The sequence below is a fragment of the Oryctolagus cuniculus genome, chromosome 3, assembly GCF_964237555.1.
Source record: "Oryctolagus cuniculus chromosome 3, mOryCun1.1, whole genome shotgun sequence".
Lineage (NCBI taxonomy): Eukaryota > Metazoa > Chordata > Mammalia > Lagomorpha > Leporidae > Oryctolagus > Oryctolagus cuniculus.
This window is the reverse complement of record NC_091434.1, coordinates 121,271,400-121,292,077: the sequence shown is the minus strand read 5'-3', so window position 1 is coordinate 121,292,077 and position 20,678 is coordinate 121,271,400. Positions and strand designations below refer to the sequence as shown.

The 20,678-nt window shown below is 46.3% G+C and overlaps 1 protein-coding gene and 1 long non-coding RNA gene across 11 annotated transcripts in view; one reads left to right on the top strand and one right to left on the bottom strand.

Moving 5' to 3' along the window:
* Window positions 1-14,536, bottom strand: part of WDR33 (WD repeat domain 33) — a 120,242-nt gene extending 105,706 nt beyond the window's left edge. For 8 of the 10 annotated variants that reach the window (XM_002712200.5, XM_008258435.4, XM_008258436.4 and 5 more), the window contains exon 1: window positions 14,294-14,536. The gene's annotated coding sequence lies outside the window, so the exon portion shown is untranslated. Of the gene's footprint in view, window positions 1-2,443; window positions 2,475-14,293 lie in introns of all 10 variants that reach the window. The other 2 variants (XM_008258434.4, XM_070071041.1) reach the window with 2 other exon arrangements.
* Window positions 14,537-14,588: 52 nt separating this feature from the next.
* LOC127491793 (uncharacterized) overlaps window positions 14,589-20,678 on the top strand; it is a 23,567-nt gene continuing 17,477 nt past the window's right edge. The window contains exon 1 of the long non-coding RNA XR_007920714.2: window positions 14,589-14,727. This is a non-coding gene — a long non-coding RNA (uncharacterized lncRNA). The remainder of the gene's footprint in view (window positions 14,728-20,678) is intronic.

Here is a 20,678-nt window from a genome sequence, read left to right as displayed (position 1 = left end):
CAGTGGCTTTACCCACTACACCACAGCACTGGCCCTGATCTTGGCAAATTTGAAATCACTCATTATCACAGAGCTGGAAGTGTTGTCCACCTCACAAGAAGGTTAAACAAGTTTGCAGTGATCAGTCCCAGCTTTGATGTACAACTCAAAATAGAGGAATGGCAGAACAATCTGTTCCCACCCTGTCAATCTAGTTTCAATGTATTGACGACCTCAGCTGGCACCATGACAATGAAGAAGCAAAAACACATAAAAGGAATGGGCATTACAGTGCAGTGGGTTAAGCTGCCGCTTGGGATGCGTCATCCCATATCAGAGTGCCGGTTCAAGTCCTGGCTTTTGGTCTAGCTTCTTGCTAATGTAACCTGGGAGTCAGCAAATGATGGCCCAAAGACCTGGGTTCCTGCCACCTACATGATAGACTCAGATGCCTGGCCCAGCTGGCTGTTGTGGTCATTAGGGAAGTGAACCAGCAGACAGAGGAAGATATCGCTCCCTCGCTCGCTCTCTCTCTCCTAAATAAACAAATAAAAAGTAAAACATTAAATACTATTTTATAAAGAGTGAAAAGAGGGGCTGGCACTTTGGCACAGTGAGTAAAGCCATTGCCTGGCTGTTCCTCTGCTGATGCAGCTCCCTGCTGATGCACCTGGGAAAGCAGCGGAAGACGGACCAAGTGCCTGGGCCCCTGCACACATGTGGAAGATCTGGATGAAGCTCCAGGCTCCTGGCTTCAGCATGGCCCAGCTCTGGCTATTGTGGCCATTTGGCAAGTAAACCACTGGTTGCAAGATCTCTGTGTCTCTCCCTCTTTCTCTGTAACTCTTTCAAATAAATAGTAAATTAAAAAAAAAAAAAAAAAAAGAGTGAAAAGAGCCCAAAGAATGAAAGAACATGTATGCAAAGTATGTATCTAAAACAGATTTGCATCTAAAATATATAAAGAACTCTTACACACAATAATAAACACAATAATAAAAAGACAAGGGTCATAGCCAGCACTTGCAACACCTGCATCCCATATCAGAGTGCCAGTTCAAATGCCAGCTGCTCCATTTCCAATTCAGCTCCTGCTAATGTGCCTGGGAAGGCAACAGAGAAAGGCAACAGAAGTACTTGGGCCCGTACCACCCATGGGGGAGACCTGAATGAGTTCCTGGCTCCTGGCTTTGGCCTGGCCCTGGCTGTTGCAGCTATGTGGGGAGTAAACCAAAGGACAGAAGATCTGTCACCGTGTCATTCAAATAAATAAATCTTAAAAAAAAAAAAAAAAAAAAAAAAAAAAGACAACCCAATATTTTAAATGGGGAAATGATCTGACAATTATTTCTCCAAAGATACACAAATGGCCCAAACATTTGCTGTGGCATACTAGGCTAAGCCTTCGCCTGCAGCGCCAGCATCCCAGATGGGCGCCAGTTTGTGTCCCAGCTGCTCCTCTTCCAATCCAGCTCTCTGCTAATGGCCTGGGAAAACAGTAGAAGATGGTTCAAATGCTTGAGATGGTTCAAATGCTTGAGCCCCTGCAACAATATGAGAAACCCAGAAGAAGCTGCTGGCTCCTGGCTTTGGGTCAGCCCAGTTCAAGCCACTGTGGTCATTTGGAGTGAACCAGCAGATGGAAAACCTCTCTGTCTTTCCCTCTCTAACTCAACCTCTCAAGTAAATAAATAAATCTTTAAAAAAAAAAAAAAAAAAAAAAAAAAAAAACACACCTTCAGGGGCTTGTGTTAAGCCACTGCCTGCAATGCTGGCATCTCCTGGCAGAACACTGGTTCAAGTCCTGGCTGCTCCACTTCCAATCCCTGAATGTTAAGGCCATTTGGGGTATGAACCAGTAGATAGACAATCTCTCTCTGTCACTCTGCCTTTCAAAAAAATGTCATTGACTCAAACCAGGTACAGAATTAAAAAAAAAAAAATCAAATGTCCCACTACATCTAAATTTAAAACCACAGAATTCATAAAGCTTATTTTTGTAAACTGTACTTGGCCTGATGCATGCTGAGTTTGAGTCTATTCCTATATATGAAACTGAAATTTCATTAAAGCTTTTTTTATGCATCCTACTCAAAACAGGAATTTCTTTCCCTCTACAGAAAAATAATTGTGACTGTGTACAGAGTATTATCACATAGGTTAAAGCTCTTCAATGAACCCTTCAGTACCTAACTTTTGAAACTGAATGATAGATAAGTTATCTGTACCAAAGAAATACAATAATTGGGTTGTAAAGTTTTGAAAATATAGTACTCAATTCTTAATTGAGTACAGGGAGTTACTTATTTCTACTATGACAACAAAAATAGCTATAGTTATCAAAACAGAGTTCACAAATCACCTGGAAAAAGCTCTGTAAAGGGAACATAAAACATGGTAAGAAACAAGTAATCACAGACTTCAAATATCTGTAGTAAAAAGAGAAATTATTAGCCTTACTCACTTTTTCAATCTCACATATTGGTTGAGGAGCCCTATAGTGGAAAGCGCAAAGAACAACGATCAGAAGTTGTTGCATATGTGTTTTACCATGATTTAAAAAAAAAAATCCTAAGTTGCACTAAAGAATACATTTGCTGGGGCTGACTCAGTGGCACAGTGGGTTAAAGCCCTGGCCTGAAGTGCCGGCATCCCACACGGACGCCGGTTCTAGTCCTGGCTGCTCCTCTTCCAATCCAGCTTTCTGCTATGGCCTGGGAAAGCAGTAGAAGATGGCCCAAGTCCTCAGGCCCCTGCACCCACATGGGAGACCTGGAAAAAGCTCCTGGCTCCTGGCTTCGGATCAGCACGGCTCTGGCCATTGCAGCCAGGGGAGTAAACCAGCAGATGGAAGACCTTGCTCTCTGTTTCTACCTCTCTGTAACTCTTTCAAATAAATAAAATAAATCTTAAAAAATAATAATAATACATTTGCTATTACTAGTAGTCAGTATGTTTAAGTTTGCTGAGTTTAGGCCGGCTGTCTTGACACAATACACAGTTCTCCCTTTCACTCTCAAGTATGTCCCGTTTGAATCCTAAAAGGAACTGAGCAAATGTACTAAAGCACATCCACACAAGGGAGTACTACAAAGCTAAACCTGCTTTCAAAAAAAAAAAAAAAAACAAAACAAAACTCAACAATAAAAAAGAAATAACTCAATTTAAAAAACAGGCAAAAGGGGCAGTCGTCTGTCCTGGTTAAAGATGCCACTTGTGGGGCCGGCGCTGTGGCTCAGTAGGTTAATCTTCTGCCTGCAGCACCTGCATCCCATATGGGCACTGGTTCTAGTCGCGGCTGCTCCTCTTCCAATCCAGCTCTCTGCCATGACCTGGAAAAGCAGTAGAAGATGGCCCAAGTCCTTGGGCCCCTGCACCCATATGGGAGACTGAAAGAAGCTTTCTCTCTGTCTCTCCCTCTCACTGTCTGTAACTCTACCTCTCAAATAAATAAATAAAACCTTTAAAAAAAAAAAAAAAAAGGCAGCGCCGCAGCTCAATAGGCTAATCTTCCGCCTGCGGCGCCGGCTCCCCAGGTTCTAGTCCTGGTTGGGGCGCCGGATTCTGTCCCGGTTGCTCCTCTTCCAGGCCAGCTCTCTGCTGTGGCCCGGGAGTACAGTGGAGGATGGCCCAAGTCCTTGGGCCCTGCACCCCCATGGGAGACCAGGAGAAGCACCTGGCTCCTGCCTTCGGATCAGTGAGGTGCCCCGGCACAGCCAGCTGCAGCGGCCATTGGGGGGTGAACCAACGGAAAAGGAAGACCTTTCTCTCCCTCCCTCTCTCTCACTGTCCACTCTGCCTGTCAAAAAAAAAAAAAAAGCCACTTGTGGGGACCGGCACTGTGGCGCAGAATTAAAGCCCTGGCCTGCAGCACCAGCATCCTATATGGGCACCAGAGTCCTAGCTACTCCACTTCCTATCCAGCTCCCTGCTATGGCCTGAGAAAGCTTTGGAGGATAGCCCAAGTGCTTGAGCCCTTCACCTATGTGGGACACCTAGAAGAAGCTCCAGGCTCCTGGCTTTGGATCAGTTCAGCTCTGGCTATTGAGGCCATTTGGCGAGTGAACCAGCAGATGGAAGACCTCTCTCTCTCTCTCTCTCTCTCTCTCTCTCTCTTCTCTTTCTCTCTCTGACTGTAACTCTGTCTTTCAAATAAATAAATCTTAAAAAAAAAAAAAAAGATGTCACTTGTGATGGCCATAGCCCGTTCTGCAATGCCTGGTTCCAGTCCTGGATCCTCCATTTCCAATCCAGCTTCCTGCTGGGGCACAGCCTGGAAGGCAGAAGATGACGGCTCAAGTACTTTGGTCCCTGACACCCACATAGAAGACCCATAGTGAGTTCCAGGTTCCTGGCTTTGGGCTGGCTATAAAGAGCATTTGAAAAGTGACTCAGCAGAGCGAAGACAAGGCTCTTTCTCTCTGCCTTTCAGATAAACAAATTTTTTTAAAGACTTTATTTTTTTTTAAGACTCTATTTATTTAAGAGGCAGAGTTACAAAAAGAAAAGGAGACACAGAGAGAAAGGTCTTCCATCCACTGGTTCACTCTCCAAATGGCCACAACGGACAGAACTGGGCTGATCCAAAGCCAGGAGCTTCTTCCAGGTCTCCCAAGCAGGTGCAGGGGCCCAAGCACTTGGACCATCTTCATCTGCTTTCCCAGGCCATTAGCAGAGAGCTGGATCAGAAGAGGAGCAGCAAGGACACAAACCGGTGCCCATATGGGATGCTGGTAATGCAGGCAGAGGCTTAACCTACTATGTCACAGCGCCAGCCCCATAATTTTTTTTTTTTAATTCCCTACTACTGAGGCTGGCATACTGTGCAACAGATGATACCACACAGGATGCTCAAATCCCATATCAAAGTACCTGGGTTCAAGTTCTAGCTCTGCTTCTGATTCCAGTTTCCTGCTAATGTAAACCCTCAGAGGCAGATGATAGATCAAATGCTTGGATCCCTGCCACACAAAGGGGCAACTGAGATCTGGGCTTCAACATGGTCTAGCCTGGGCTGCTGTGGACATTTAAAGGATGATGCAGTGAATGGAAGATTTCTGTGTCTCTCTCGATCCCTCTTTCATATTAAAAAAAAAAAAAAAAAAAAGAACAGAATTATCAGAGCAGGTATTTGGCCTAATGGGTGGGACACCCACATCTCATATCATATCAAAATACCTAGGTTGGATGTCCAGCTCAGGCTCCCAACTCCAGCTTCCTGGTAGTGCAGACCCTACCCTATGAAGCAGTCACTCACATGAGAGACCCAGACCGAGTTCCCTAGCTCGTGCCCGGCCAAGTTCTGGTCATCGACGACATTTGGACAATGAAACTGTGAATGGGAGCTCTGTCTCTGCTTCTCAAATTTTAAAATTTTCAGTCATAAAAGAAGTGATCACAATTAAAACTAAGAGATATGACAAATCAATGTTTGATTCTAGATAGGATTTGGATTATAGAAAAAAAAAAACAACACTTTGGAGAGAGCATTGTGGTACAGCAGGTTAAGGAGCCGCTTGCAACATTGGCATCCCATATGAGCAGTGGTTCAAGTCCCGGCTGTTCTGCTTCCAACCAGCTCCTTGCTAAAGCACCTGGGAAAACAGAGGAAGATAGCCCAAGGACATGGGCCTCAACCACTCATGGAAGACCTAGGTGGAGTTCTAGGCTCCTGGCTTTCACCTGATGCAGCACCAGCTGTTACAGACATTTGGTGAGTGAACCAGCAAATGCCAGATCTTTCTCTGTTTAATTCTGCCTTTGAAATTAATAAATAAATCTTCTAAAAAAAAATTCTGTGAGTGATATTACTGGGACAACTGAATAAATTTAATTATGAACTGCATTAAGTACTCTACAAATCCTAAATATTCAAAATTTGTTAATATTGTTAGTATTCTAGAGAACGAACTTATTCTTAGGGTGAAAAATGTAAAATCCCTGGAATGACTGGGGGAAATGAGGAAGGGACAATGCAGATTTGACAATATATTAACAAATTTATCAGGCTACAGATCATGAATAATACCAAAGGGGAAAATGTACCTTTCCAACAGGAAAAAAAAAAAAAATCACACAAAGCAAGCAAACACAGCACTATAAATAATGGGGCAAACTAACACCTGGTAGTCCCCACAGCAAGTATTAAGGGCTCATGACTAATGAGAAAGGAATCAGATATTCTTTCCTTCCTGATGTAATATATAAATCATATATTCTCAACTATGAAATTTTTCACCAATATTTAGTCCAAATTTAATCAAACCTATGTAGAGTTAACTTCCAATCTGTAGGAAATAAAAGGAGTAGAGGGAAAGGTAAGTAACAAAGCACACCATCAGAAAATTTTTAAATGTGCAAGAGTCTGAAAAGATGGAGTGGAAGGCATTTGAGCAAACAGTTGACAAACTGATAGGGACACTAGGAGGCAGACAAGTACCCGGGTGTGAGTCCCAGCTCTACTCTCCATTTCAGGTTCCAGCTAACATGAAACCTGACTGGCAGCTGGCAATTGCTCAAGTAGTTAGGTTCCTGCCATCCACATGGGAAAACTAGCTCCCAGCTCCTGGCTTCAGCCTGGCCCAGCACCAGCCACTGTAGGCTATGGGGAGTGAACCAGTTTGTTCATATGCACTTGGTTTTTTCTCTCTCTGCTTCTCAAATAAATTAACTTTTTAATTTAAAAATAGGGGCCAACACAACACAGCAGGTAAAGCTGCCACCTGGGATGCCAGAATCCCTTAAAGGTACTGGTTCAAGTCCTGGCTGCCCCACTTCCAATCTGGCTCCCTGCTAATGCGCCTGGGAAGGTAGTGGAAGATGGCCCACGTCCTTGGGCCCCTGCACCCATGTGGGAAACCCAGATGAAGCTTCTGGCTCCTGGCTTCAGCCTGGCCCAGCCCTGGCAGTAGCGGCCATTTGGGAAGTGAACCAGAGGATGGAAGCATTCTCTCTCTCTAACTCTCCTTTCCAAATAAATAAATGACTCTTTAAAAGGCGGGGTGGGGCGGTGGGCAGCACTGTGGTACAACTCGTTAAAGCCCCGGCCTGCAGCACCAGCATCCCATATAGGCACCAGTTGCTCCTCTTCCAATCTAGCTTTCTGCTATGGCCTAGGAAAGCAATGGAAGATGACCCAACTCCTTGGGCCCCTACACCTGCATTGGAGACCTAGAAGAAGCTCCTGGCTCCGGATCAACTCAGCTATAGCAAAGCGGCCATTTGGGGAGTGAATCAGTGGATGGAAGACCTTTCTCCCTCTCTCCCCCTCTCTGTAACTCTACCACTCAAATAAATAAAACCTTAAAAAAAAAAAAAAAAAAAAAAAAAAAAAAAAAAAAAAAAAAAAAAAAAAAAAAAAAAAAAAAAAAAAGGCGGGGCGGGGCGGGGTTCCCCCAGGGCTGTAGCTCAGTGGGTTAAACCCCTACCCTGCAGCAATGGCATCCATATGGGTGCCGGTCTGAATCCTGGCTGTTCCATTTCTGATCCAGCTCCCTGATAATGTGCCTGAGAAAGTAGCAGAGGACGGCCCAGTCCCTGCACCCACTTGGGAGACCGGGAAGAGGTTCCTGGCTCCAGATTGGCTCAGCTCCAGCCATCTGGGTAGTGAAGCAGCGGATGGAAGAACTTTCTCTGTCCCTATTTTTCTCCGTAACTCTTTCAAATAAATAAAATAATTAAAATTAAAAAATAAAATTAAGAAAAAGCAAATGGCAAGACACAGTGCCAGGAACCAGAGACATAAAGTAACATGAGGCAGTCATAAAGGCCTTAGGTTAACTTGCGAGACAAATTATAAATATATGAGGGGCCGGCACTGTGGCATGGAAGGAGAAGCCACCACCTGCAGTGCTGGCATCCCAAATAGGTGCCAGTTCAAGTCCCAACTGCTCCACTTACTATCCAGCTCTGCTGTGGCCTGGGAAGCAATGGAGGATGGCGGAGGTCCTTGGGCCCCTGCACCCGTGAGGGAGATCTAGAATAAGCTCCTGGTTCCCGGCTTCTGATCGGCTCAGCTCCAGGCGTTTCAGCCATCTAGTGAGTGAACCAGCATATGGAAGACCTTACTCTCTCTCTCTCTCTCTCTCCCTCCCTCCCTTCCTCTGCCTCTCTGTTAACGCTTTCAAATAAATAAATAAATATTTAAAAGTAAATTAATTCATGAAATCAAGCAAGACCTCATTAATGGGATCAGAGTTAGGTGGCTACTGAGGAATTAAAAGGATATGAACATAGAGTCTGAAAGAAAGAAGACAATCAAGGCAGTGAGCAAAGGTCCAAGAGCAGAAATAAGTCAGGCATGTGTGAAACACGGACTAGAGTAGTCATGAGAATTTCTGTAGAAAGTCCATTCACTACTCAACATTAAATGCCTAGGTTTTTTTTTTTTTTTTTTTTTTTTTTTTTTTTTGACAGGCAGAGTGGACAGTGAGAGAGAGAGACAGAGAGAGAAAGGTCTTCCTTTTTGCCGTTGGTTCACCCTCCAATGGCCGCCGCTGCAGCCGGCGCACCGCGCTGATCCTGGCAGGAGCCAGGAGCCAGGTGCTTTTCCTGGTCTCCCATGGGGTGCAGGGCCCAAGCACCTGGGCCATCCTCCACTGCACTCCCTGGCCATAGCAGAGAGCTGGCCTGGAAGAGGGGCAACCGGGACAGAATCCGGCGCCCCAACCGGGACTCGAACCCGGTGTGCCGGCGCCGCAAGGTGGAGGATTAGCCTATTGAGCCACGGCGCCGGCTCAAATGCCTAGGTTTTAATAATACAAAAATATAAAGCACTGTATTCAAAGTGCTCAGAAAGCAGTGTAAAAATTCACAAAATGTATTAGAGATACATGAAAAAATGCTTCGTAACAAAGAGGAAAGAATACTGATGAACCTGTTTTCAACAAAGATATCTGAGGGTTTAAAAATTGAAAATCATTTCCCATGGGGCCAATGCTGTGGCTAGTGGGTAAAGCCGCCACCTGCAGTACCGACATCCCATATAGACACCACTTCTAAATTTTTTTTTTTTATTTTTTTTTATTTTTGACAGGCAGAGTGGACAGTGAGAGAGAGACACAGAGAGAAAGGTCTTCCTTTGCCGTTGGTTCACCCTCCAATGGCCGCCGCTGCAGCCGGCGCACCGCGCTGATCCGATGGCAGGAGCCAGGAGCCAGGTGCTTTTCCTGGTCTCCCATGGGGTGCAGGGCCCAAGCACCTGGGCCATCCTCCACTGCACTCCCTGGCCATAGCAGAGAGCTGGCCTGGAAGAGGGGCAACCGGGACAGAATCCGGCGCCCTGACCGGGACTAGAACCTGGTGTGCCGGCGCCGCAAGGTGGAGGATTAGCCTATTGAGCCACGGCGCCGGCCAGACACCACTTCTAGTACCGGCTGCTCCACATCCAATCCATCTCTCTGCTATGGCCTGGGAAAGTAGTAGAAGATGGCCCAAGGCCTTGGTCCCCTGCACCCTCTTGGGAGACCCAGAAGAAGCTCCTGGCTCCTGGCTTCAGATCAGGCGCAGCTCCAGCCATTGCGGCTAACTGGGGAGTGAACCAGCAAATGGAAGACCTCTCTCTCTCTCTGCCTCTCCTCCTCTCTCTGTGTAACTCTTTCAAATAAATAAATAAATCTTTAAAAAAAAAAAAGGAAATGATTAATGATTTACCAATTAAATTCCAATCACGGACAAAAATGTCAAAATCTACTGAATGCTTCCTATACACAAGGCACTTTCTCCTTTGGGATAACTTTTCTAACTAATCTTAAAAAAAAAATTAGTTATTTAGTTGAAAGGCAGAGTTACAGAGAGGCAGGGGCAGAGAAAGAAGAAACCTTCATCTGATCCGCAGGTTTACTCAACAGATGGCCACAACAGTCAGAACTGCACGGATCCGAAACCAGGAGCCAGGAGCCTCCTCCAGATCTCCTAAGTGGGTACAGGGGCCCAAGGACTTGGGCCATCCAACACTGCTTTCCCAGGCCACAGCATAGAGATGGATCAGAAGCAGAGCAGCCAGGAAGGGAAGCTGCACACACATGGAATGCTGGCACCACAGGCAGCGGCCTAACTAATCTTTTTATGTGTAAGGAAATTGAACCTTAGAGTTGAATTAACTGGCCCAAAATAAAAAGTTAGTTAGTGGTGAGCCTGACATTCAAACTTAGGTCTGTGAAACAAGTATGCCCTTTTCTTTTTTTTTTTTTTTAAAGATTTATTTTTATTTATTTGAAAGAGTTACAGAGAGAGGTAGAAATAGAAAAAGAGGTCTTCCAATCCACTGGTTCACTCCTCAAATGGCTGCATGGCCGGAGCTGAGCTGATCCAAGGTTAGGAGCCAAGAGCTTCTTCTGGGTCTCCCATGTGGGAGCAGGAGCTCAAGGACTTGGGCCATCTTCTACTGCTTTCCCAGACCATAGTAGAGAGCTGGATCAGAAGTGGAGCAGCTGGTACTAGAACTGGCACCCATATGGGCTTTAAACCTGCTGCATCACAGCACCAGCCTCTAAAGTATACCCTTTTCAAAACCATCCAGCTCTGGGGATTTATTAAGCATTCAAATTGTGAATACAAAGTTCAACACAAACTTTGTGAAATCAGTTACTCTGCCAGAAAACTACTAAAATATTTAAGGACCAGAAAAAAATGACACTAATATACATCCCAGTTTCCAATATACTGAAGAGCTTCTGTGCCAAGGAGCAGCACAAATTATTTGCAATGGGGAGGGAAATGTTACAAATGAAAAATAGGCTTGAAGTCACAAAATTTTACTTTTAAACCTAAATCACTGCTAAAGACAAAGACAACACGTTTTTAATTACTAAAACTGTCAGGCAGGTTATTTGTCACACAACACACTGTAACAACTGAGAAAACTTCCAAGCATTGCAACAAAATAGTTAATGTGTCTCATTAGCAACTTTTAATACAAATGAATTTCTTGGAATAATGTTTTTTATTGTTATTCTTTTGTTTTTATTTGACAGGTAGAGTTACAAAGAGAAAGGTCTTCCTTCCGTTGGTTTACTCCCCAAATGGCCGCTACAGCGGCGCTGCACCAATCCGAAGCCAGGAGCTTCTTCCTGGTCTCCCATGCAGGTGCAGGGGCCCAAGCACTTGGGACATCCTCCACTGCCCTCCCGGGCCACAGCAGAGAGCTGGACTGGAAGAGGAGCAACCGGGACTAGAACCGAGCGCCCATATGGGATGCTGGCGCCACAGGCGGAGGATTAACCAAGTGAGCCATGGTGCAAGCCCGGAATAATGTTTTGTAGAAAAAATGGAGGGGGACAGCGTTGTGGAGTAGTGGGTAAAGGGGCATCCCATATGGACGCCAGTTCGAGTTCCAGCTGCTCCACTTCCAATCCAGCCCCCTGCTAATGTGTCTGGGAAATACTGGAGGATGGCCCAAGTCCTTGGGCCCTTGCACCTACATGGAAAACCAGGAAGCAGCTCCTGGCTCACAGTTTCAGCCTGGCCCAGATGGCCATTGCAGCCATTTCGGGAGTGAACCAGCAGATGGAAGATCTCTTTCTACCTCTCCCTGTCTCCTTCTCTGTAATTCTACCTTTCAAATAAACAAGTTTAAAAACAAAAAAAGAAAATCTGCAATCTATGCTTTGAACAATTATGATATTTATTTAAACATACTTTGATAATGGAGAGAAAAGGTCTTCCATCTGCTGATTCGCTCTGCAATGGCCAGGGCTGGGCCAGGCCAAAGCCAGGAACTTCATCTGGGTCACCTACATAGATTCAGGGGCCCAACAAGTTGGGCCATCTTCCACTGCTTTTCCAGGTGCATTAACAGGGAGCTGGATCAGAAGTGGAGCAGCCAGGACTCAAACCAGCCAGCTATATGAAACACTGGCACTGCAGACAAGAGCTTAACCTGTAATGCCATAACACTGACTCCATAACCTCACTTTCTTATTCTGAGATAGAAAACTATTCAAACTTTGGCAATTATCAATTTTTTTTTTAACAGGACCAGCATTGTGGTACAGCATGTTAAGCCACCACCTGCAATACCAGCATCCCATAGAGGTGGCCATTCCTGACTCCTGGTCTGGCTTAGCCCCAGCTGTCTGAGAAATGAACCAGCAGATAAAGATCTGTGTGTGTGTGTGTGTGTCCCTCTCAGTTGCTCTTTCAAGTAAATAAATCTTTCTAAAAAAAATATGGGGGGGGGGGGCTGCGCTGTGGTGCAGATTAAGCCACTGCTTGAAATGCTGGCAACCTATTCTGGAGCACCAGTTTGCATCCCACTGCTCCGATTCCCACCCAGCTCCATTTTAATGTGCCTGAGAAAGCAGCTGAAGATGGCCCAAGTGGCTTGGGTCCCTGCCACCCATGGAAGAGACCCCAGTGGAGTTCAAGGCTCCTGCTTCCACACAGCCCAGCCCTAGCTGTTGCCGTCAGTGGATGGAAAATCTTTCTATCTCTGTGTCTCTGTCACTCTTTCAAATAAAATCTTTAAAAAAATCTTTTTTCACCAAATAACACAAAGCATACATGGACTTTTCGTTACTTAACAGAGCTCTGAATGAGCATCTTAAGTGGTTGGTAAAAATATAATTAAAAGCTTAAAAAGGGGCAGGCACTATGAAGCAGTGTGTTAGACCACCAACTTGAGAGAGACACCCACATGTCATACTGGAGTGTTTGGTCCCAGCTCTTCGTTTCTGATCTAGTTTCCCAAGGATAGATCCTGGGAGACAGAAGACAGCTCAAGTATTTGGATCCCTACCACCCATGTAGGAGACCTAGATTGAGTTTTGAGCTTCCAGCTTTGGCCTGGCTCAGCCCTGGCTGTTGTGGGCACTTGGGGAGTGAATCAACAGATGAAGATCTTTGTCTCTCACTCTCTCTAGCTCTGCCCCTTAAGTACATGAAAAAATAAACTTTGTAAAGCTTGAAGATACACTGTGATTGCAAAATCAGCTGCTTTAATATCTTCAACAACCAAAGAAAAAAATGCAGGTTAAGCCATCAGCTTCATAGATAATGATGCAATTTTCCCCAAAGCGCTGTGGAGATAAGGCAACTTTCTACCAGAATTCTTTCCCTGCGTACAAAGTTAAAATTTTCCCGTTAAGTTTCAAGAAGACAAGCTGAAGATAGAATTTCAAGCCTCAGCACAAATTCAAATCTATACAGCATTTTACTTTCTATTGGGAAAGGAGACCAGTTCAAAAAAAAAAAAAGTATCTTACAGTAGTAAAAAAAGACAGGTGTCAAACGCAATTAAGACTAGGAAAAGAAAAATGCCACCAGGGGAACAAGTAACATGTTTTAACTAACAGTCACTAAAAGCTCTGTTTGAATTAAATAGCTCTAACACTGCACCATGTTCACAGATAAAAATTAAAATAAAATAAAATACCCCATGCATTCTCTCCCCAGGGTGCACTTAGAAGCTCCCAAGAGATGCTCCTCTCAGTTCTTACCCTAAAGACCTCCAAAGTTCCTAAACAGTTAATATCATCTGTGAGAAACTTCTTTGAACAATTCTTCCCGGGCTTTCTCCAAGTAACTCTTACTTTTCTGAATGGATTTAAACAGATCCTATTAGGGAGTTCCCTATCCACGAGCCCCAACGCCTCCTTACCCCGGAAGAGGCACTAACCACAAGGGTTACAACCGAGCACCAACATTTATTTTATTCTTTTTAAAGCACGAATGCTAAGATGCTAACTACTTATCTGAAGAGCAAGCTTGAAATTGGACACAGGGAAGGGGTTATCAGAGCGACGCTTGCGGGGAACGGGATCTAAAGCGAACCAAACAGGAATAGAACTATCCCAAAGGAGCAGGGCTTTGCTTGTCAAGCCGTGGCCTTTATCCCCGAAACAAACGCCGATTTCAAGCCGCGACAGCATCAAGGCCGAATCTTCAGCTGTTTCTGCACTTTTTACATAAACTTCCCGTGACCCCTTCAAACCAAGCAAAGCCACACTCCACTACGGCCCACCTCGTGCCATTCCCACCCCAAATCACAGTTTCTAAGGGCTTCCCGCGTCCAAACTTCACGTCTCAGCTGTGGCCTGCCTTACCCACGTCTTCCAGTCGCCAGCAGTTCTCAGTCCTGGCCTTGGTGCCCCCCGCCCTCACCCCGCTCTTTTTCTAGACGGCCTACAGCCTCCATCCCCCTCCCCGAAGGCTCGACCCCGCCTCAACGAGCCCTCCCGTAGATGGTCCTCCCAGCTCCTCCAACCTGTCCCAAGCCCCTCCAAGCCCCCAGAGCACGCAACGGCCGAGCCTGAAAATGGCGGAGACTGCTGCCGTCTTCTGCAGGCCGGCGGTCCCGCGCCGCCGCCGGACTCACCGTCTGGCGTTGAGCGGAGCTCCTAACGGCGAGTGAAGCGTTTGTCTTCACTCTCCGATTTGTCTCCGCTGGATGGCCTCCTCCCTCCGCCCCTATCAATCCCTCTCCTCCAAAGGAGCAGCCGCCATCTTCCCCTACGAGCCACTGAGCGCACGCCCCTGCGTCATCACGTACCGGCGTACGAGACTACATCACGCGCGCGGGGCTGCGGGATCGCCTAAGGTTCGGCCTGCGCATGTGCGGAGGTGAGGGGCCGGGTCTAGGGGAACCACACGCGGCTGTGCCTAGGGCTTCCTTTGTTCTGACGCCGGGAGGTCCGCGCTGCCTCCCAGAGGAGGAACCAGGCGAGAGCGGCTCACGGGGCTCACTGTCTTCGCTGTGTGCGCTAAGCTGGATGCTCTGGAAAGTACCTGGTCTTACAGAGTTTGAACAAGGTATTGTTTCGGGGCCGTGCAGCGGTAACCGTAGGCTGCCTGAGGTGCCGGTATCCCATATATATTGACAGCAGTTCGAGTCCCGGCTGCTCCGCTTCCGATCCGGCTCTGCTGTGGCCTGGGAAAGCAATAGAAAATGGCCCAAGTACTTGGGCCACTGCACCCGCGAGGGTGACCTGGGAGAAGCTTCTGGCTCCGAAGGCTTCGGATCGGTGTGGCTCCCGCCGTTGCGGCCACCTGGGGAGTGAACCAGCGGATGGAAGACCTTTCGCTCTCTCTCCACCTCTGTGTCTGTGTGTGTGTAACTCTGACTTTCAAATAAATCTTTAAAAAAAAAAAAAAAAAAAGCTTATGGAGGGGCCGACATTGTGGTGCAGTGGCTTGTGCGCTGCTCACAACACAGGCATCCGGTACTGGAGCTCCAGTTCAAGTCCTAGCAGCTCTGCTTTCCATCCAGCTTCTTGCTAGTGTGCCTGGGGAGTCAGTGGAAGATGGCCCAAGTGTTTGGGCCCCTGCCACACAGGGAATTCCTAGGGAGGTTCCTGACTACTGGCTTTGGCAGCCATTTGGGGAGTGAACCAGTGGATGGAAGATATCTGTCTCTGCTCCTTGTCATTCTGCCTTTCAAATAAATTTTAAAAAGTTCATGGAAAATGCCTGTTATAAAAAAACTGCATGCATTTCAAAAATCTTTTGCACCAAAATAGACTTAACCTTGTTTCAAAAATTCATTGTGACATTTGAAAAGCAGTGAGATAGAAACAGCCAGCCTCCATCTACTGAGTCACTCCTCACATGCTCACAGTAGCCAGGGCAGGCCAAAGCTGGGAGCCTGGAACTCAATCCAGGTCTCCTAATAGACCCAAATACTTGAGCCATCACCAGCTACCTTCCAGGGTGCACATCAGCAGGAACTGATTCGGAAGCAGAGGCGGGACTTGAGCCAGGCACTCTGATACAGAATACAGGTGTCCCAACCGCTCTGCCAATCTTTGAATTCCATTTTCCACAAAGTTTTTGATGTCTTACCCCCAATAGACATATCTTTAGGCTTTTTAACAGGTGCTCTGTTTAACCTCTACTGATGGCATTTAGATCACTTCAGTCTTTCCCTAATACAGATAGTTCTGCAATCACCATCCTTGTGAGTTCTCTACATGTGTTAAGCACAGCTCCATAAATCACCTTCCACCTGGTTAACAGACTTTCTAGGCATCGCAGTCCCAGATTCCCAGCAGGTGTAAATGGTGCAGCCTCTTCCTTCTAGAGACGGAGGTAACAAGCCTGCTCAATGCAGCAGTAGCAACAAACTAAACTGTAGCAACTAAAGGGTCTGAATTAAAGACCAAAGACAGGGTGTAGAGTTTCTTTATAAGGCTCAGAAGCTTCAAGGAAACAAAAGGAGGAGAATGCTACATGCACAACTATAGGTCTGGCATGCCATGCCATGCGCACCAGTGAGCCAGTGTGGGCCGCCATTACTTACCCCTCACCAGCCCCCGACTAATGACTGTTACTGAATTTTAGGAGCACTTGGCATATTCAATTCTCGGCCCAGCATTTGCCCTTGGCCGTGGGAATACACAAACGCCACTACTAAAGCTTCAACCTTGCGTGTCCTAAATACTTTCCTATCTCTTGTAATCCCATTAGTCACATAGTCTGATGTTCAATTCCTTCCTGGGAGTTTCCCTATATAATTTGCTGGTTGCATAATTCTGGTTTATTTGTCTGAGTTTCAGCTTCTTTCTTGGTAAAATGGAATCACCTGGCTAAGTCATCAAAGTCAGCTGCAAACCTAACCACATTTCATCTTCTCGTCTGTCATTCTAGTCCAGGTATCAGCCATCTAGTTAATGGCTTCTGGGGGCCGACGTTTGGCACAGTAGTTAAGACACTGCTTGGTGTGCTTACGTGAGCTTAGTTCCACCTCCATTTCCAATCCAGATTCCTACTAATGCACACCCTGGGAAGCAGCAAGTGGTGGCTCAAGTAATTGAGTCCCTGCCACTCGTATGGTAGACCTGACTTCAGCCTGGCCCAGCACTAGCTGTTGTGGGCATTTGGGGACTGAACCAGCAGGTGAAAGATCTCTCTCTGTCTCTGGCACTCTGCCTTCCAAATACATAAATGAAACTTTAAAAAAAAAATGGCTTCTGTATTTTAAGGGTTGATTAAAAACAAAAAAGAAAATATGTGCCAAAAACTATAGGTAGCCCACAGAGCCCAAAATACTCTAACCCTTTATAGGAAGTTTGTGGACACCTGCTGTAATTCAAGCAGTTTTTGCCAAACTCTTGCAATTGCCTCCTGACCATCCTTCTTCCTACTGTGCTTAAAGCTCCCAGCTAGTTTGCCAATGTGCAGGTTGTGAAGTCCAAGTGTCTTGTACCATGATCCAGGCCTGCTTCGATCTACAACCTCAGCTCTTAGCAGTGTTCTTTGACTCAAGAGCCTACAGCTGGGGCCGGCGCTGTGGTAAAACCACTGCCCGCAGTGCCAGCATCCCATATGGGTGCCAGTTTGAGTCCTGGCAGCTCCACTTCCAATCCAGCTCTCTGCTATGGCCTGGGAAGGCAGTAAAAGATGGCCCAAGTCCTTGGGCCCCTGCACCTACATGGGGGACCCGGAGGACACTCCTGGCTTCACATCGACACAGCTCCAGCCATTGCTGCCAACTGGGGTAACTCTGTGTAACTCTGACTTTCAAATAAATAAATAAATCTTTGGGGGGAAAAAAAAGGGACTGACAGCCACTTCAACTTTTTTCTATGTGGTTCTCCCATCCTGCATGCCCTTGGCCTGAGCTTCCTCCCTCCCGCTCTGGAGCTTTTTCTCCCTGGATGCTCCCATAGCTGGGACTTTATATATATATATATATAGTCATTAATTTTTTTGAGAGGCAGAGATAGCTCCCATCTGTTAGTTCACACCCTAAACCCTAAGTGCATGTCACAGAAACAAGGAGCTCAATCCAGGTGTCCCATGTGGATCACAGGAACCCAACTGCTTGAGTCACCATCTGTTGCCTCCCACAGTCTGCAGGAAGCCAGAGTGAGAAGCCAGGGTCAGGACTTTACTCCAGCATCTTAACTGCTAGGCTAAACCCTACCCCCTCTCTCTCTCTTTTTTTTTTTTTTTTTTTAATATTTATTTACTTATTTGAAAGTCAGAGTTACACAGAGAGAGAAGGAGAGGCAGAGAGAGAGAGGTGTTCCGTCTTCTGGTTCACTCCCCAGTTGGCCACAAAGCCAGAGCTGCGCTGATCCAAAGCAAGCAGCATCTTCTGGGTCTGCCACCTGGGTGCAGGGGCCCAAGCGCTTGGGCCATCTTCTACTGCTTTCCCAGGCCATAGCAGAGAGCTGGATTGAAAGTGGAGAAGCTGGGACTCAAACCGGCGCCTATATGGGATGGCAGCACTGCAGGCAGTGGTTTTACCCACTATGCCACAGCACCGGCCCCATAAACCCTACCCCTCTTGCTCTCCTTTTTGATCCTAATCTATATGGTAAGTACTCAATAAATTTTGTTGAATGGAATATCAGATAATAAAATGGTTAGGAGAACATTGAAAAGCAAGTGAGCCTAAGAACCTTAGGCTGTTTTTAAAATTCCTCCGAGGTTTACAGTGACGTTTCAGTATGAAACATAAAACATCTGAGAGTACCTAACCACAAACACCTGGCTCCAGTGGCCAGCAGTTCCCACTACTTTGCTTTCGAATGCAAATAATCCTAGGAGTTTGTGGGCAGGAGGGGCAGTGAGAAGAAGGAGATTGAGCCAGGGAGGGTGCCCCAGGGCCACATGAAAATACTGAGGGACAGACATTTGGTTCAGGGGTAACCATGCTGTGTGGGACGCATGGATTGCCTGGGTTTGAGTCCTTGCTGTCCTTCCAATTCCAACTTCTGTCTAACATGCACACTGTGAGGTGGTGGGGATTGCCCAGGTACTTGGATCCCTGCCACCCAAGCAGGAGACCTGAATTGAGTTCAGGGCTCTTGGCTTTAGCCTGGTCCAGCCCAAATTACTTTTTGGGCATTTGAGGAGTAAATCAGCAGATCTCTTTCTCTCTCTCTCTCTCTTTCTGCTCCATCTTTTCAAATAAAATGAAGATTAATTTGTTAGGTATTTAAAAATTGAAATACATCCATAAGGAACCTCTCACCACGCCCCATCTCCCCAGAACCTCACCATGATCCAGCAACTAGAAGGTTAATTTCTGACAGCCCGAAATGGGTTAAATATCTTGACAGTCACTCCTGTTTACTGAGAATTGGTTTACTGGCAGAAGCAAAGTTTTGAAAAGGACATTTCAGAACCGACCTTGCCAATAGCTGCTATGTGTCCCTAAATAGGGAGGGAAGTTATTATTATTATTTAAACCAGCTCATTTTTATCCACCCAAAACAGGACATGGTGATCACAGTTTGGCTTTTCCACTTTAAGTGTGTATCCAACTGCTACTAGCCTCTTCATCTGATCCCAACATGCAAATAGAGGTGGTGTTGAAAACCCAAGAGATGTAAAAATCAGCTGTGGGGCCCCAAGTGAGCATGTGAGTGAGGTGTAGCAGTGGTTGCCACCACAGGAGGAGGCATCAAAACTGCACTGTGGCATTGTAGTACAGAGAGTGAAGCTGCCACTTGTGACACTGGCATCCCACGTCAGAGTGTTGATTCACATCCTGGCTGCTCTGCTTCCAATCCATCTTCCTGCTAATGAACCTGGGAAGGCAGCAGATAATGGCCCAAGTGCTTGGGTTCTGCCACCCATGTGAAAGACCTGGAGTTTTGGGCTCCTGGCTGCAGCCCAGCCCAGCCTAGTCCTGATCTTTGTGGGCATTTGAGGAGTAAACCAGCGAACTGAGGATCACTCTGTCACTCTTTCAAATTAATGAATTAACTAATTAAAAAAATATATTGACGCGTTTTTAGGAATCCTGGGTGCAGCTGAGGCCTGTTGCCCTCTCCAGCTGAGGCCGGCCTAGCAGGGTCAGTTGGCGTGAGCAGGTATGTCCATGGGGGAAATGGAGGCAGGCATCTGGCACCTCCCTGTTGTTCAATCTGGAGTAAAGTGACCTGGGTGAGAAAGCAAGTTCCCTTCTCCAATCTCCCGTTAGGAGGGACACATGTTTATCTTCTTTGTGTCATCTTTACTTGAAGTCAAATCAAAATTACTGGTTGTCAACCATTTAGCTCCTGGAAAAAGCTTACTTGTTTATTTTTTAAAATTTTTTAAAGAAGCCAGGAGCCAGGAGCTTTTTCTGGGTCTTCCATGCGGGTGCAGGGGTCCAAGGACTTGGGCCATCTTCTACTGCTTTCCCAGGCCATAGCAGAGAGCTGGATAGGAAGTGGAGTAGCCAGGACTAGAACCGGCACCCATATGGGATGACAGCACTGCCAGTAGCAGCTTTACCTGCTACGCTACAGCGCCGGCCCCAGGCTTACTTGTTTAATAGGTGAATGATAACCCAAGACATTCTTTGCCAACTTTCCATTATTAGAAAAGGAATGAGAACTCCATATGTAGAGTTTTTTTCTATTTCAGGATATTTGGCATGCAGGATAATTCCCAGAAATGGAATCCTTGGCTCAAAGGATGAACATTTTTTATGGTACTTGGGCCAAGAACCTCTTCCTTTCATCTGGCACCACTGCCACCACTTTTTGTTTGTTTATTTCTTTGAAAGGCAGAGTAACAGAGAGGTCTTTCATCCACTGGTTCATTCACCCAAATGCCCCACAAGATCCATGGTTCGGCCAGGCTGAAGTCAGGAGCCAGAAACTCCATCTAGATCTCCCACAAGGGTAATAGGCTCCCAAATATTTGGGCCATTATCCACTGCCTCTCTCAGGGCATTAGCAGGAAAGCTGGATCAGAAGTTGGGTAACTAGGACCAACCCATGTTCCAATATGCGATGTGGGCACCCTAAGCAGCAGCTTGACCC